This window comes from Phacochoerus africanus, chromosome 4 (assembly GCF_016906955.1).
Source record: "Phacochoerus africanus isolate WHEZ1 chromosome 4, ROS_Pafr_v1, whole genome shotgun sequence".
Lineage (NCBI taxonomy): Eukaryota > Metazoa > Chordata > Mammalia > Artiodactyla > Suidae > Phacochoerus > Phacochoerus africanus.
This window is the reverse complement of record NC_062547.1, coordinates 141,586,164-141,599,919: the sequence shown is the minus strand read 5'-3', so window position 1 is coordinate 141,599,919 and position 13,756 is coordinate 141,586,164. Positions and strand designations below refer to the sequence as shown.

Sequence of the window (13,756 nt, the reverse complement as noted above, 5' to 3'; positions counted from 1 at the left end):
GCTCAGGCACCCCTGTGAGCCAGCCCACTGAGGACAGGGCCCTGCAGGCCACAGCCAGGTCCCAGGGACACCCGCAGGGCAGCCCTCTGCCAGGGCAGGGCTGGCAGAAACTGAGGCCCTAACCCGGCTCTGCCTGAGCCGTGGCCCGGAGCTGGGTCTGGCCCAGGCCTGCCCCCCGCCCCCAACACCCCTCCAGGGGCGACAGCCTGCGTGTATCTTCCCGTGAGAGCAGCCAGGCTAAATACGGAGCCCCAGACATAAGATGCCGCTCAAAACAGATTTTCCTGGAAAAGCCCATCTGGCAACGCATGTCTGGAGCATCGTCTGTTGTGAAAGGCAGTGTCGTTCTCCTGCAAGCCGGCGACCGGAACGGGAAGGCCTCAATCCTGCTCTCCGGAAGGCCCAGCCGAGTGCCTCAGTCTCCCCGGGTTCACCCCCTCGCTCCAGATGAAAAGGGGCTCAGACCCAGCGGCCTCCCGACGTGCGCCTCTTCGGAACAAGAACGTAAGACTGGACACGAGCCCATGCTGCAGACAGCTCTGCCCAGGTGCCGAGCCTGATTCTGCCACTCGCTAACTGGGTGACTTTGAACAAGGAACTTTGCCCGGAGCCTCGGTCACCTCCTCCACAAAATGCCCATAATCCCTGTAAAGGCTGTTGTGTTTAGAGAGTACTTAGCAATTACTCAGTACAAGCGGGGTGAGGCGACAGCTGCCACCCCGCACTCAGTCCTGGCGAGAGCACCAAGTCCTTCTGTCCAGCGAACTCTGCTCCCCCTGCTTCAGGAAACACTGCGGGTCAGGTCGGCCGGGGGAGCGCAGGCCCCTAGCTGTCAGGACAGGACAGGCGGCAGGGAGGCCTCTCAGACTGGCACAGAGCGCTGCTGGCCCTACAAGGTACCCAAGCACCTGGGGTTTCAGCCCCGGCAAAAGGCACCAGCAGGAGAGGCCTTCCAAGGACAGTCCAGTCATCCTTCTATCTCTAGTTGGGCCACCACCCACCTACTCGTCCCAATGATCTAGGCCACAGGCTGGGGACTGGCCATGTTTCCACCAGGACCAAACTTTGTAGTAGCCCCAGTCAGAAGCCACTGCCTCTCGCTGTCTGCTGGGCAAAGGGGGCTCGTAGAGGAAGCTCTCTCTTCCAGAGATGTGACATGGGGAAGGGGGCGGCGGGCCCATTTTGCTGATTCAGAGATCACAGGTCATACAGCTCTGGCAACCCTGCAGATAGGTTCCTAAGCTCCCGAGGAAGGGGTGGAAGAATGACTCTTGTCTGCCGGGCCAGGGGTTGGGCTGGAGCTGATCCTGGCGCCCCCGCCCCACTCTCCCTCCAGCTGCCTGAGTATTTCCCATGAAGCAGCTCTTGTTTGCAGGGTCTGGAAGAAGGAGCTGGAGAACGCAGGAGAGTCCCGAGCCCCTCCTCAGACCCAGGCTGCCCACCTGCCCTCTCCCTGCTCCCCATCCCCCACCCTCAAGTTCAGCCTGCCTTATCCTGAGCCTGCCAGGGATTTTAGACCCACTTCCATTGTGGCTGGTGCCTCTGCCCGCCCCCTTCTCTCCCAGGGCCCCCCCACGATGGCCCTAAGATGAAGGGATAGGCTGAGGCAGTGGCCCCATGGGCCTGCGCAGAGACAATGCCCCCCGTTCTGACTCGGAGAGCCCAGGAGGGGCCAGCTGGGCAGGATGGTCCCCACATCAGGACCCCGTGCCCCACCCCAGCCCCAACAGCGACTCCAAGGACCCCCACTCCCCGCGGCGGCCACAGCCATTATGTGCCTCCTGGCCTTGCCCACTGCCTGCCACGCCCCCACGCGAGCCTTGCTCCAGCGGCAGAGCTCAGAGCCGCTGAGGCCTGGCCACCAAGCCAGGCTGTCAAAGTTGGGAAACTGGAAACAGAAATAAATCCTCAAAGCTGCTCTGTGGTAAAGGTGGCTGCCAGCAGGCCCCACACCCAACACCCAAGGTTCCTGGCCAACAAGCTCCCACTGGTACCCCATCAGCGCACACAGATACACTAGGATGAGGCAAAGGGGGTGGGGGGTGGGGGGTCAGGAAACAATTGGGCTGCCGGCCTTGACCCTCCCTGCAGGCTGGCCTGGGGTGCTCTAGCAGTACCCTCTCTCCCTGGCCCAGACTCGGCCATCCCGGGCTTCCTCTTTCGGTCCCATCTCCATGACAACCGTATCCTTCGGATGCTCCTGCCGCCAAGGAATTGATCTCGAATTGTAGCTTTGTTAGCAGACCCAGGCGGGCACGGAGGGCGGAGGGCGGCGCCGCCACCCAGCGTGCTCCCCCCCAAGCAGCCCCTCCAGGGCCCCAGCCCGGATTTGGGAGGGGCGGGTCCCGGAGCGCGCTGGCTCTGGGGACGAGGTGGCCCCGCGGCCCCACTCACCGCTCCGGCTCCCAGTCGCTGGGTCCAGCCGCTCACGGTGGGGCCATGCGGAGGCCGCCGCTGGACGGACCGTCCCGCTCCGCCGTGGCTTGTTGGGGCTCCTGCGCCCGCTTCTGTCCCTTCAGGTGCCCAAGCGGCCGGCGGCTGTGGAGAAGCAGAGCAGAGATGGGGGGACTGGCGGCAGGAGGGAGGGAAGGAAGGAGAGGAGGAGGGAGGGAGGAGCGGGAAGGGCGGGGAAAGGCGGGGGACTGCGGGCGGGGGGGCGGGAGGAGCTGAGGAGGGAGGCGACAGTGGCCGCTGAGGCCACCCGCCCGCCGCTCTGCACGGAGGCCCCGGATCTCCTGCGCCCTGACCCGGCGGGGAAGGGGCGGCCAGCCCCGAGGTGCACCAGCTCTCGCGGGCCCTTTAAGAAAGTGGGGGAGGGGAGCGCTGGGAGGTTCCGCCCCCCCCACCCCCCAGCCCAGCCGAGCTCCCCCGGGCCTCTAACCCTGGTGGCCCTGGTGGCCCGCTGGACATGAGAGCACACCTGGTGGGACCCTCGGGGGGGGGGGGGGCGCAGACCCTGAGCCCTCAGGAAGGCTCGGCCCTCCTCCAGGTGAAGGAGGGAGAGGGGCCTTGCCCTCCCACCATCTGTTCTTGGTCTGAATCCTTGCCCTCCCCAGCCCCCTGACACCCACGCACACACAGCCGTCCAGGGGAGACCCAGCCCGAGGGAGAGAAGTGTGGAGTGAGGTGGCCCATCCCAGAGAGAAGGAGACCGAGCCCTACTTACCTACCTACCTATGGGGACAGAGGGACAGACAGACCTGGGGCACTGGGTGAGCAGAGGGGCTGGGACAGAGCTGGAAGGAAGGCAGTGAGGAGGGGCACCCCAGAGAGGGACCGAGGGGAGAGGGGGAGGGAAATGCAGAATCCCGGGCCCCAGAGCCCAGAGCTCCGGGCTGCCCCAAGACCCAGCTGGTCACCCTCCACCTTGAGGCCCTCCCCCTCCCCCAGGGGACAGTCTAAAAGGACTTCCTGGCTGTCAGGCTCCTACAGAGCAAGGCTCCAGCCCGCAGAGAGGGATCTAAGGAGCTGGAGAAGTGTGGGGAGGCGGGGAGGGCGAGCATCTCCCCCACCGCCAGGAATCCGGCGCAGCGGGCCTTGCACAGGAAGCCACTTCCTGCCTCTCCCCTTCCACCCCAACCCCCTGGGGGCTGTTCCCCACACCAGCTCCTTCCCACCTGCGGACCTTTGAGGGCACCCCACCTTATGCCCAGGCAGGCCTTGGTCGTACTGTGCTCAGTGAACTCCTACCTAAACCTCAAATCCCTATTTAAATGCCTCTTCCTCCATGAAGCTTTCTCAGACCTTCTTTCCACCTGTACCCACGCAGACAGTTAGGGACCCTTTGTTAAGGAGGAGAGGATGAGCCGAGAGGGGCTCTGAGGGCGGCTAAGCTGGGTGGGTGGCGCTGAGCTGTGATCTGCGCCCTCCCCGACTCTCCAGGCTGGAGCTGGGGTTTCAGCTGGGGTTTCGCTGCGACACTTTTCCTACGAACTGGGCAGCCAGCACGTGTCAAGAGTCCACGGTAAATGCTTTCCACATGTGACATGTAACCCGCAAAACAATCTCACACCCTATTTCACAGATGAGAAAACTGAAACACCAAAAGGACAAGCCAGGAGGTCTGACCTCGCGGACACCACTGGGCCGCGGACACGGCACTGGCCACACCTCGCATGACCCTGCACACCCTGGGACATCCCCGCAGCACCCAGAAACAAGGGGGCCACTGTAGTGCGGGGCCCAGCATCTTCATGAAGGACACAGAGGGAACGGGGCTTCTGCCCTCCTGCCCTCCACCCTCGGCCTCCGCTCCTGCGGGCAAGGCTGGGCAGCCGTCGGCAAGGAGCAAGGGCTGCAGGGGGCAGCGGGGGCAACAGGGCTTTGCACCTCGTCCCTGGGACCCACGGCCTCCAGTCACAGCTGGGCCAACTCTCCGAGCCTCCGTGTCCCCATCTGTGCAATGACGATGGTCGCGGCCCCCCTGACGGGCCTGGGAGGGGAAGGAAGGGAGCCGATGTGCTCGGGGTCCACCGCCCAAGACCACAGAGGCGCCCGGCCGGCCTCCGCTCTTCCAGCCGCAATGACGGCCTTCCTCATGGACGGCAATCTCACGTCTGTCCACCTAGACAGCCCGAGAGCCCCGTGAAGACACGGTCTGCGCTTGCTCACAAGGTACCTCAGCACCTCCCGCACTGGGTGGCTCAGTAACTACCTCACGCACCGCATGGCTCAGTGACCACCTCACACACCGCATGGTGTAGTAACTATATATGAAAAGAGGGAGGGTCTGGCTGGCTCTGCGCCTAATGTGAGCCAGGCTGGTACACAGGGCTGGGCTCCCTGACCTGTCAAGCTCTGCAAGCCTTCTGCAGGGGGCATGAGCTGGCCAGGACCAGGAGCCCTGGGTTCTAGTCTGACCACTGCTGCTTCCTGGCTGTGTGGCCACGGGCAGCTGTATCCCCTCCCTGAGCCCCATTTTCCTGTGACTAGTGGAACTTGTCAACAGGCTCAAAGGACTGTCACGAGGCACAGGTGGCTCTGTGCGAGAGAGGGCTGTGGCTGCCACGCGCACAGGAGGGAGGGCTATTGTCACTATTCCTTGTGGCCACTTTTGCCTTGAAAGGAACAAGGGTCAGCGTCCCCTCAACCAGCAGCCAGAAGGCAATATGTGCCCCAGCATCCCTCCAGGGAAAGAAGCCTCGGCAGCTGCTCCCACTCCTCCTGAGCATGTGTCTCAGGGAGGCCGGCCCTCCAGGTAGACAGCGGCAAGGGACACAGTCCCTGGCCGACTTGGCCCATCACAGCCTTTGCCACCCCGAGGCCTCTTCCTGACCGCCTGCCTCCTTAGGCCCAGGCAGGGGCTCCTGCTCTTCCTCAGCCTCAACAGGGTGGGGCATCCATGGAGGTGAAGAGCCCGGGACCTGAGAGCTGCCAGCTCAGAGAACACTTGAAACCACCATTGCCCAGGTGCCAGCTGCGGGACGGAGGCCTGGGCAGGAGAGGCCGGGGAGGGACTCCCGGGCAAGCCCAGGGCCTCTGCAAGCACCAAGTGTGTGCCAGCCATGCTCCAACCCTGCCCCCAAGGTGAGGGCAATGGGCCACCTCTCCAGGATCTCTCCTAACACTTCCCACCTCCAAGGTCATAGGCCAGGAGCCTCCCACGCTCCCATGCCCCAGCCTTTCCTAATGAGCTCACTTTGCTTACGCTGGTCCCCCTCCTGGGAGGCCTTCCCCTCCCCGGCCCTCACCTGACTGATTCCTCCCAACCCTAGAGCCCCTTCTAGCTGCTGTCCCTGTCCCTCCTCCCCCCACCCAGCACAGCAAATCTCCTAGAAAAATCCACGCTCTTCAACTCCTTTCCCATTCCCTCCTGAACATGCTCCAATCTGACCCTGAGCCCCTCATCCCCACTCCCTCCATCTGGTCGCCACTGACACCACTCATCAAGGTCACCGACACAGCTGCTGAGTACCGACGTTCAGGTCGGGCACTGCACAAGGCCCCCTGGGGGGTGAGGGGTAGAGAGGGAGCTGAGAGCCAGCCCGCTGTGCTCGCACCATGCTGGTTGCCTGTGTACAAGGCTGCACTGGCTGGGCGAGGGAAGCCTTCCCCTTGACACCGAGCCGTCTCCCTGCTGTGTGCCCGCTTGACCGGCTCTAACTGGAGGGGCCGCCTCTTTCTGCTCTTTGTCCAAAGGGACCGGATGGTGGTCCTTAGTGACCGCTCAGATGCCAAATCCCAAAGTCAATTCTCAGACCTCATCTTAACTTATTGGCGGCATTTGGCATAGTAGGTCACCCCCTCCTTCTGGAACTATGTTCTTCTCTTGTCCAGCAGGAGCCACACTGTCCTGGTTTTCCTCCCACCTTGCTGGCTCTGCCCTTCGTCTTCCTTTGCCCACGCCCCTCCCCTCCCTCCCCTCTAAAGGTGCCCCAGGGTGCGGTCGTCCGTCTTGTCCCCCTGCTCTGCCGTGGTGTGCTCACCTTGGCTTCAAGGCCCTTTGCAACCCCGACGAGTCTCAGCCCTGATCTTTTCCCCCTGATGTCAGACCCTCACAGCCAACGTGTGGTCTGAAGGGTCCACTAGGATGTCCAAAGAGCAGCCCCGACTTGGCCCAGCCACAGCTTCCTCGGGGCAGTGAACGCCACCAGCATCCTGCCATCGGCGCAGGCGGAAAAACGGGGCGCTAGCTATCCTTGCCTGTCATGGTCTCACACCCCCCAGCCAATCCCTCAACAAATCCTATGGGATTTGCTTTCAAGGTAGGTCTCCAACTGGCCACTTCTCATCAGTTCCACTGCCACCACCTGGCCTGAGCCTCCATCCTCACTCCCGGGATTATTCCTGTCACCTCCTCACTGGTCCCCCAGCTTCTGCACAGCCCCCTACCCACATTCCGGCACTGCAGCCAGATGGGCCCTGTTCAATGGCAGTCAGATCAGGTCATTCCAGTGCTCGAAATCCTCAAATGGGGAGTTCCCATCAGGGCTTACCGGAAACAAATCCGACTAGGAACCATGAGGTTGCGGGTTCGATCCCTGGCCTTGCTCAGTGGGTTAAGGATTCGGCGTTGCCGTGAGCTGTGGTGTAGGTCGCAGACATGGCTCTGATCTGGCGTTGCTGTGACTCTGGCGTAGACCGGCAGCTACAACTCCAATTAGACCCCTAGCCTGGGAACCTCCATATGCCACGAGTGTGGCCCTAGAAAGCAAAAAAAAAATCCTCAAATGGCTCCCTTGTCACTAAGACACAAGCCAAGTCTTACAATGGCTACAAGGTCCCACATGCTCTGGTCCCGGTCACCTCTCTGGCGTCACACCTCCCTAGCCACACTGGCCTGCTTGCTGCTCCTCTGTCACATCAGGAAAGCTCCAACCTCACGGCCTTTGCACTTGCTGTTCCCTGTGCCTCCCCTAACATCCGCCCCCCCATAGTTGCATGACTCACTCCTCACCCCCCTCTGCTCAAATGTCGTCTTCCCCAACACCCTCCCTAAAATACCAACCCCTCCCTCACCTACGTGTCCCCTTCACCTGCTTTCTTTTCTTCCACAACACCTGTCTGTACACCACGTGTCTACTCACTTCTCCTGGTTCTGGTCTGTGTCCCTCCCGCCACTGCCGTCACTGCCCCCAAGCTCCAGAAAGGCAGGAAATGTGCTCCTTCACTTCTGTGACAGCGCCATCCTCCTCCTGCTTCACGACACACATCACACTGTCTGAACTGGACGGTCCAGGAGGGCCAGGACCCTGCTCCCTCCTCGCTGGGTCCCCAGCTCCTCCTGAGCCCAGAGCCAGCACAAAAGGCGATAGAGCCCGAGGATGGATGCACGAGAGGTCATGGGCGAATCCACGCATGGCCCTTGGGACTCTGACAGGGCTGGAGGCAGAGAAGCCGTGCAGTGAGGAGCCAGGGCGGCTGGGAGCCAGAGCGGCTGGAGGTGGCAACCTGGGAGCCCAGGGTCTTGTCTGTTCAGCCCCTACGTTACCTGTGACTCCTGTGCTAACTGGGAGGGAGGGTGAGGCAGAAAGACCATAGCCCCTGGCAGCCCTTGGCTGTGAGGCTAAGGATTCATGCATTCATTCAACAAATATTTACTGAGCACCTGCTGTGTGCTTGTGTGCCAGGCCCTGGGAGGGGGGTGCAGGGCCCAGACTAAGTCCCTCCCTCCACAGCTTACAGCCTATCAGATGATTTCCTGGGGGAAAAGCTCTCTAGGTGGAGCTTCCGGGGGGCTTCTCTGCTTCACCCCATTTTATCACAAGATGAAATCACATTTTAGGTGTGGGTTTTACCAGTCTCCTGCCTCATATCACCCAGACTGTGAACTCTAAAAAGGACAGGGACTGGGTATCTTGTCAATACTGGATCCCCAGCATCTAGTAACTGTCTCAAGTGTAGCAGGAGCTCAGCAAGTATCATATGAATGGATGGATGAATGACACCTGAGCAGAAGAGAAACAGGCCCCTGAAGAAGGAGAAGATTGGGGCTTGCAGCCAAGAGGAGAAGGCAGGGCACTCCTGAGCAAGGTCCCTTGGAGGGAGCAAGGCCATGGGCAGGAGGGGAGGGAGCCTGCTCAGGCTCTGAGAACTGCCCCACCCCCTCCCCGGCAAACCTGGCCCTGCCAGCACTGGTCCGGGGCTGGTGGACAAAGCCCCACGAGGAGTGCCAGGGACTTGCAGTGCCTAGAGCCAGCCGGCTGCGGGCCCGGGGCACAGGCAAAGCCTGGCCCAGAACTTTGTCTGAGGGCCTTTGTGGGCCTCTGGGAGCCCGTCCAGGAGAATGCCCGGAACTGGCCAGGGTGGGATGGGGTGCCCACCACGGCTTCCGGAGGTCCAGCTGGCCATCCAGGCCTGGCTTAATGAGGGCTTAGAGAAAGATCTCCTTCTGCCCCCCAAACCCTTACCCTTGGGGAGCTAACACCAGCCCATCTCAGGAAGTCGGAGCTGCTGGGATGAGAGTGCCCAGTAGATCCCAGTCCGGTTTCGGAGGCCCAGGCGACGGGGCTCACCTGAGCTAGGATTGAAGCGCACCCTTCCCCGCACCGCACGTGTTGCCCCGGGAAACCCAGCTGGAGGGAGGAGGACAAGCCTCTTTCAAAGCGGAGGGACCTGGGACAGGGCGCCGCCAACCGGGAAGGTCCAGGGAAGGCGAGCTCGGGGCTAGAAGGGGAGCCGCGCGAGGCCCACGAGGCTCTCTGCCTCCCTCTGGTGGTCACACTCCGAACTACCAGAGCGTCCCGCGTCACAGCGCCACGCACCCAGGTCCTGGGTCCTCCGCGCCGGACAGCCCGGCTCTGTCCCTCTCCCTTTTCCAGAAAGGAAGCGAAGGGCGGTCACAGAGGTCATCCCCTTGCCTCAGCAGCAGGCCCAGCCGCGCCCTGAGGTCCAGTCGCAGGCCCTCTGTAACCCGCCTCCGTGCTGGATGCTCGCTCGTTCTGCAAGTCCTCTACCTGGACCAACCTGACCATTTCCTTAACTTGGCTCAGGTCGTCTCCGAAAGCCATGCGCTTTCACAACACAGACAGAAAACTGAGGCTCCAACGATTATCTCACGGTGACCCAGGCCCACCTTCCGTGGAACTGATGGGAGGACAGGTCCCTCTTGGAGCTCAGCCAAGAAGGCAGGCGTCTAACTGGCTGAAAAGCCACAGGCCGCCCGGCCCAACCCCTTCCGGAGCCCTTCCGCGCACCCCCGGCCTGGAATGGGCTCTTTTGAGGTCGGGGCGCCACCTGCTGGCGTCTGTGAGACTTGCACCTGCTCCACCAGACACGCACAGGCGCGAGACCGCGGGTATCCGAGCAGCTGCCTTGAATTAAGGCTGTTGGGTGAGCCAGGTTCACGCTAAGTTCTTGGCATTCTCTCATTTCACACATTATCCCATTTCGTCCTCGCAGAATCCCTGTGAGGTGGACATCATTCATCCTATTTTACCCATGAGGACAATGAAGCTAGGAAAGTTAGGTGACCTACACCACTAAGTTTAAAAAAAAAAAAGGAAAGGACCCCAGACTCCGCTCTCTGGTGTGTAATTTGTCCCCGGTGTGCACTTCAACTGGGCTCTTCCGCCTGCACGGGAGGGGATGGGGGTTGGGGGAGCGACAGCTCAGGAAGGGGAGACATCCCCCTCCCTACTTCCCTCCCCGCCTTGGGCACGATCCATCTCAGCTTAGTTTGACGCTGATAGAGCAGCTGTTCTTGCCCCATTAGTGTCCATGGCCTCCTCTCCTGACAGCTTGGGGGCTCCACGATGACAGGACCAAGGCAAATCTGTTCCCATGTTCTCTCCACTCAGCACTGACAACCGAACACCCTCGTGTGCCGAGCCCATCCCACCTGGGGCTGCACCTGCGGGCCCCACTCACCCTCTCCCTCATTCCCCAGTTCAGGAGCTCAGGCAGGTACAATACAAGCGGTTGTAAGTGACAGAAACGGGCTGCAGTGAAAGGGGGGTCAAGTAAATCCAGGTTCCCGCAGGTGGTCCTTCTCCACATCTGGAACCCCGTATTCCTCCACGGGCTTCATTGCCAGGCAAGCCCCTCCAAAAAAATGCGGCTCAGTCAGCTCTGACCTAACGTCCAGCTTTGCGGGAAGAAGCCCTCCCTATCCCAAGGATGGAAGCAAAAGTCTTAGGATTCAGTCTCCTTGGCCCCGCCCGCAAAATATGCACAGCCCTGAACCAGTCACTGTGGCCTAAAGAGCTACTGCCCACCCCCCAGGAGTGAGGAGTGGGGGCTCCACACGGGCTGATGGTAGGAGGGGCAGGTCCCAGAGGAAACCGGAGAGGAGTCACCAGGAAGAGGAAGCTGCTGCTGCTCAGCGGACAGCACTGAGCTCGATGAGCCTGGCCACGCCAGAAGCCCACCTTTTCTTGGCTCCCAGATTCTTCTTTTTTTTAATCTGAGGCGTTTGAGTCACAAATGTCACAGCTGCAGCAACGCCAGGTCAGGGATCAGACCTGCATCCCAGCGCTCCAGTAATAGTACCCATCCATTGCACCACAGAGGGAACTCACCCCATTTTTAGACCGCAGACCCCTTTCCAAATTATCGTCCTTCCTTCCTGCGTTCAGCAAACTGTTCCTGAGCCACGACACAGTCTCTGTTCCAGGTGAATCGTATCAGTAAACAAAAGCGGTGAAAATCCTTGCCCTCCTGAAGCACTCCCACTGGGGTGGGGGAGGCAGAAAGAAATAATGAATAAGTAAAAGGTATAATATAGACAATGATGAGGGCAGGAGGGAGGGCAGCTTACAGGGGAAAGAGGGCAGCAGGACAGCTATAAGGAGGGTACACGGGGGAGGGGTGTTGCAACTTAAACACGGGACCACTGGTGGACACCTTGAGAGGGTGAATTCGAGCAAAGACAGAAAGAGGTAAACGAATTTGTCGTGTAGCCATCTGGGGGCGGGGGTGAGATTTCCAAGGAACAGAACAGCCAGTGCAAAGGCCCTGAGGCTGGCGTGTGCCTGGTGTTTTCCTGGAACCGCAAAGAGCAGAGGGAACAGAGGAGTGTGGAGGAGAGGAGGTGGAGAAGTCGGGGGCCAGCTGACATAGGACTTTGGAGGCCACCGTAAGGACGTTGGCTTTGCCTCTGAATGACATGAAGAGCCACCCAAGCCTTGGGAAAAAGAACTGGCCTGATTTGACTTGCAGTTTCAAAGGGTCCCTCTGGCTGCTGTGTTGGGGATGGGTCGGAGGGGTTGGGGCTGGGCCTGGAGACCAGTGAGGAGGCAGTGACAGTCCCAGGTGACAGGGACTCGGCCCAGGGTGGTGGCAGTGGAGCTGGTGAGAAGTGGCCAGACCCTGGATGTGTTTTGAAGTTAAAGCCAATACGATGAATTCGGGGTGGGGTGTGGGGTGTAAGAGAAAGGGGCGTTGTGAGTGGAGAAGAGGGGGTGGAGGGGCAACGGGCTCCCACCACGCAGCTCAGGGAACAGCTGTGACTGCGTCGCTTTGCTGTACAACAGAAACTGGAGAAACGTTGTAAATCAACACTAATAATATATATATTTAAAAAAAAGAGCGAAGAGTAACGTGAGGACCTGAACAGGAAGATGGAGCTGCCAGGAAGCAGGTGGGGCCGTGGAGAAGAAGGTGTTGCAGGGGCACAGGTGGCGGCTGAGACATCAGCTGGCCGCCCAGGCGGAGATGCCCGACCGACAGTGGACACGTGAGCAAGGCTGGGGGTGGCGATGGACATTCCAGGGAAGTCCTGAGGCCACGGGGGGGGGGGGGGGGGGGGGCAGTGGGGGCGGGTACGGGAGGAAAGAAGCCCTGAGGGGCTCCCGCAGGATGCGGTGGGTGGGAAAGAAGCATCTGGAAAGGTAGAGGAAAAGCGGGAACATGTGGGGTCCCGTCACCAAGGGAAGCAACCACTTCAAGGAGGAAAGAGACGGACCGCGTTGAACATGCCTGATGGCTCACGTGCCATGAGAACTGAAAACTGACCTTGAGCCCTAACGACGTGGACGACCGAGACCTTGATGAGAGTCAGCGCGGTGGGAAGGGCCGGCAGAACCTGACGAGAAATAACAGTTAACAAGCTTGATAGGAGCATCACTCACCAGAGCCAAGAGGTGGGTACAACCCAAGGGTCCAGGAGATGAAGGGACAAGCAAAACCTGGGAGAGCAGGTCTTGAGAGGCGAGCCGCCACGCGCCGTCCTTGGCCTTGGACTTATCTGGTCCATAGGTTTGGGGGAGTTTTTTGGAACCAATAACCTGGATAAAGACCTAGAAGCATACCCAGCATGCTTGAGGAAGCTGGGAGATGGAGGCAGACAACATCCAAAGCCAAAAAGAGGAGTTCCCATCATGGCGCAGTGGAAACGAATCCGACTCGCAGCCTTGAGGACGCAGGTTCGATCCCTGGCCCGGCTCAGTGGGTTAAGGATCCGGCGTTGCCATGAGCTGTGGTGTAGGTCGCAGACGCAGCTCGGATCCCGCCTGGCTGTGGCTGTGGTGTAGGCCACTGGCTATAGCTCCGATTAGACCCCTAGCCTAGGAACCTATGCCGCGGAAGCGGCTCAAGAAAAGGCAAAAAGACACCCCCCCCCCCCAAAAAAAAAAAAGACCACGATGCCTAGACCCAATCCCCAGCCCAGGTGTGACTGGGTCAATGTGGGCAGGTAACTTAAGCTCTCAGTGCCTCAATTTCCTCAGCTCTGAAATGGGGATAATTGCAGTTCCCTGGTGGCACAGCAATTTAAGGACCCAGGCTTGGGTCACTGCTGTGGCGTGGGTTGAACCCCTGGCCTGGGAACTTCCATATGCCACAGGCACAGGGAAAAAACAAAACAAAACACACACAGATGAACAGATGGAGGGAGGGGAGATGCTCGGATGATGAGAGAGCAAATATAAACTGTCAGATCTGGGCGGTGGCTACATGGGTAGACTTTGTTCGACTTTTCTGTGTGTGCAAAATGTTTACTCCCCCCGACTGTACCAACACACACACTGGCATCCGTCTGGAGGGAAAGTCCTGGGGAGCTGGCAGAGCTTGTCTTCGAGGCGTGGGAAGGGGGATAGTTTTTCCTGGTGTGCATTTTCTAACTTCCCATCACAAACACATGTTTTGGACCGAGAAAAAAGTAGTCACCAGAGAAGAGCCCATTCCCACCCAGAGGTTACGCGGTGGAGATGGAGGGCCGGAAAGGTTACTTCTGGGGGTCTGGGACCTGTAAGCTGGAGAGAAGGCTGGCATGGCGGTGACAGGGCACAGACCTCGCTAGAGCCGGCTGGGGCATGCGTGCAGCACACAGAGGTGGGTGCTGGTGCTCCACGGGGTGGAAGGGGAACCAGGAGACAGC

General features: G+C 60.3%; 1 protein-coding gene across 4 annotated transcripts in view; it reads right to left on the bottom strand.

Annotated features, from left to right (window-relative positions):
* Positions 1-12,814, bottom strand: part of PSD2 (pleckstrin and Sec7 domain containing 2) — a 62,931-nt gene extending 50,117 nt beyond the window's left edge. Inside the window, exons 1-4 of one of the 4 annotated variants that reach the window (XM_047778793.1) lie at positions 12,567-12,814; positions 12,394-12,463; positions 10,959-11,111; positions 2,395-2,538 (exon numbers count right to left, since the gene is read on the bottom strand). The gene's annotated coding sequence lies outside the window, so the exon portion shown is untranslated. Of the gene's footprint in view, positions 1-2,394; positions 2,539-10,958; positions 11,112-12,393 lie in introns of all 4 variants that reach the window. The other 3 variants (XM_047778794.1, XM_047778795.1, XM_047778791.1) reach the window with 3 other exon arrangements.
* Between the last annotated feature and the right edge of the window lie 942 nt (positions 12,815-13,756).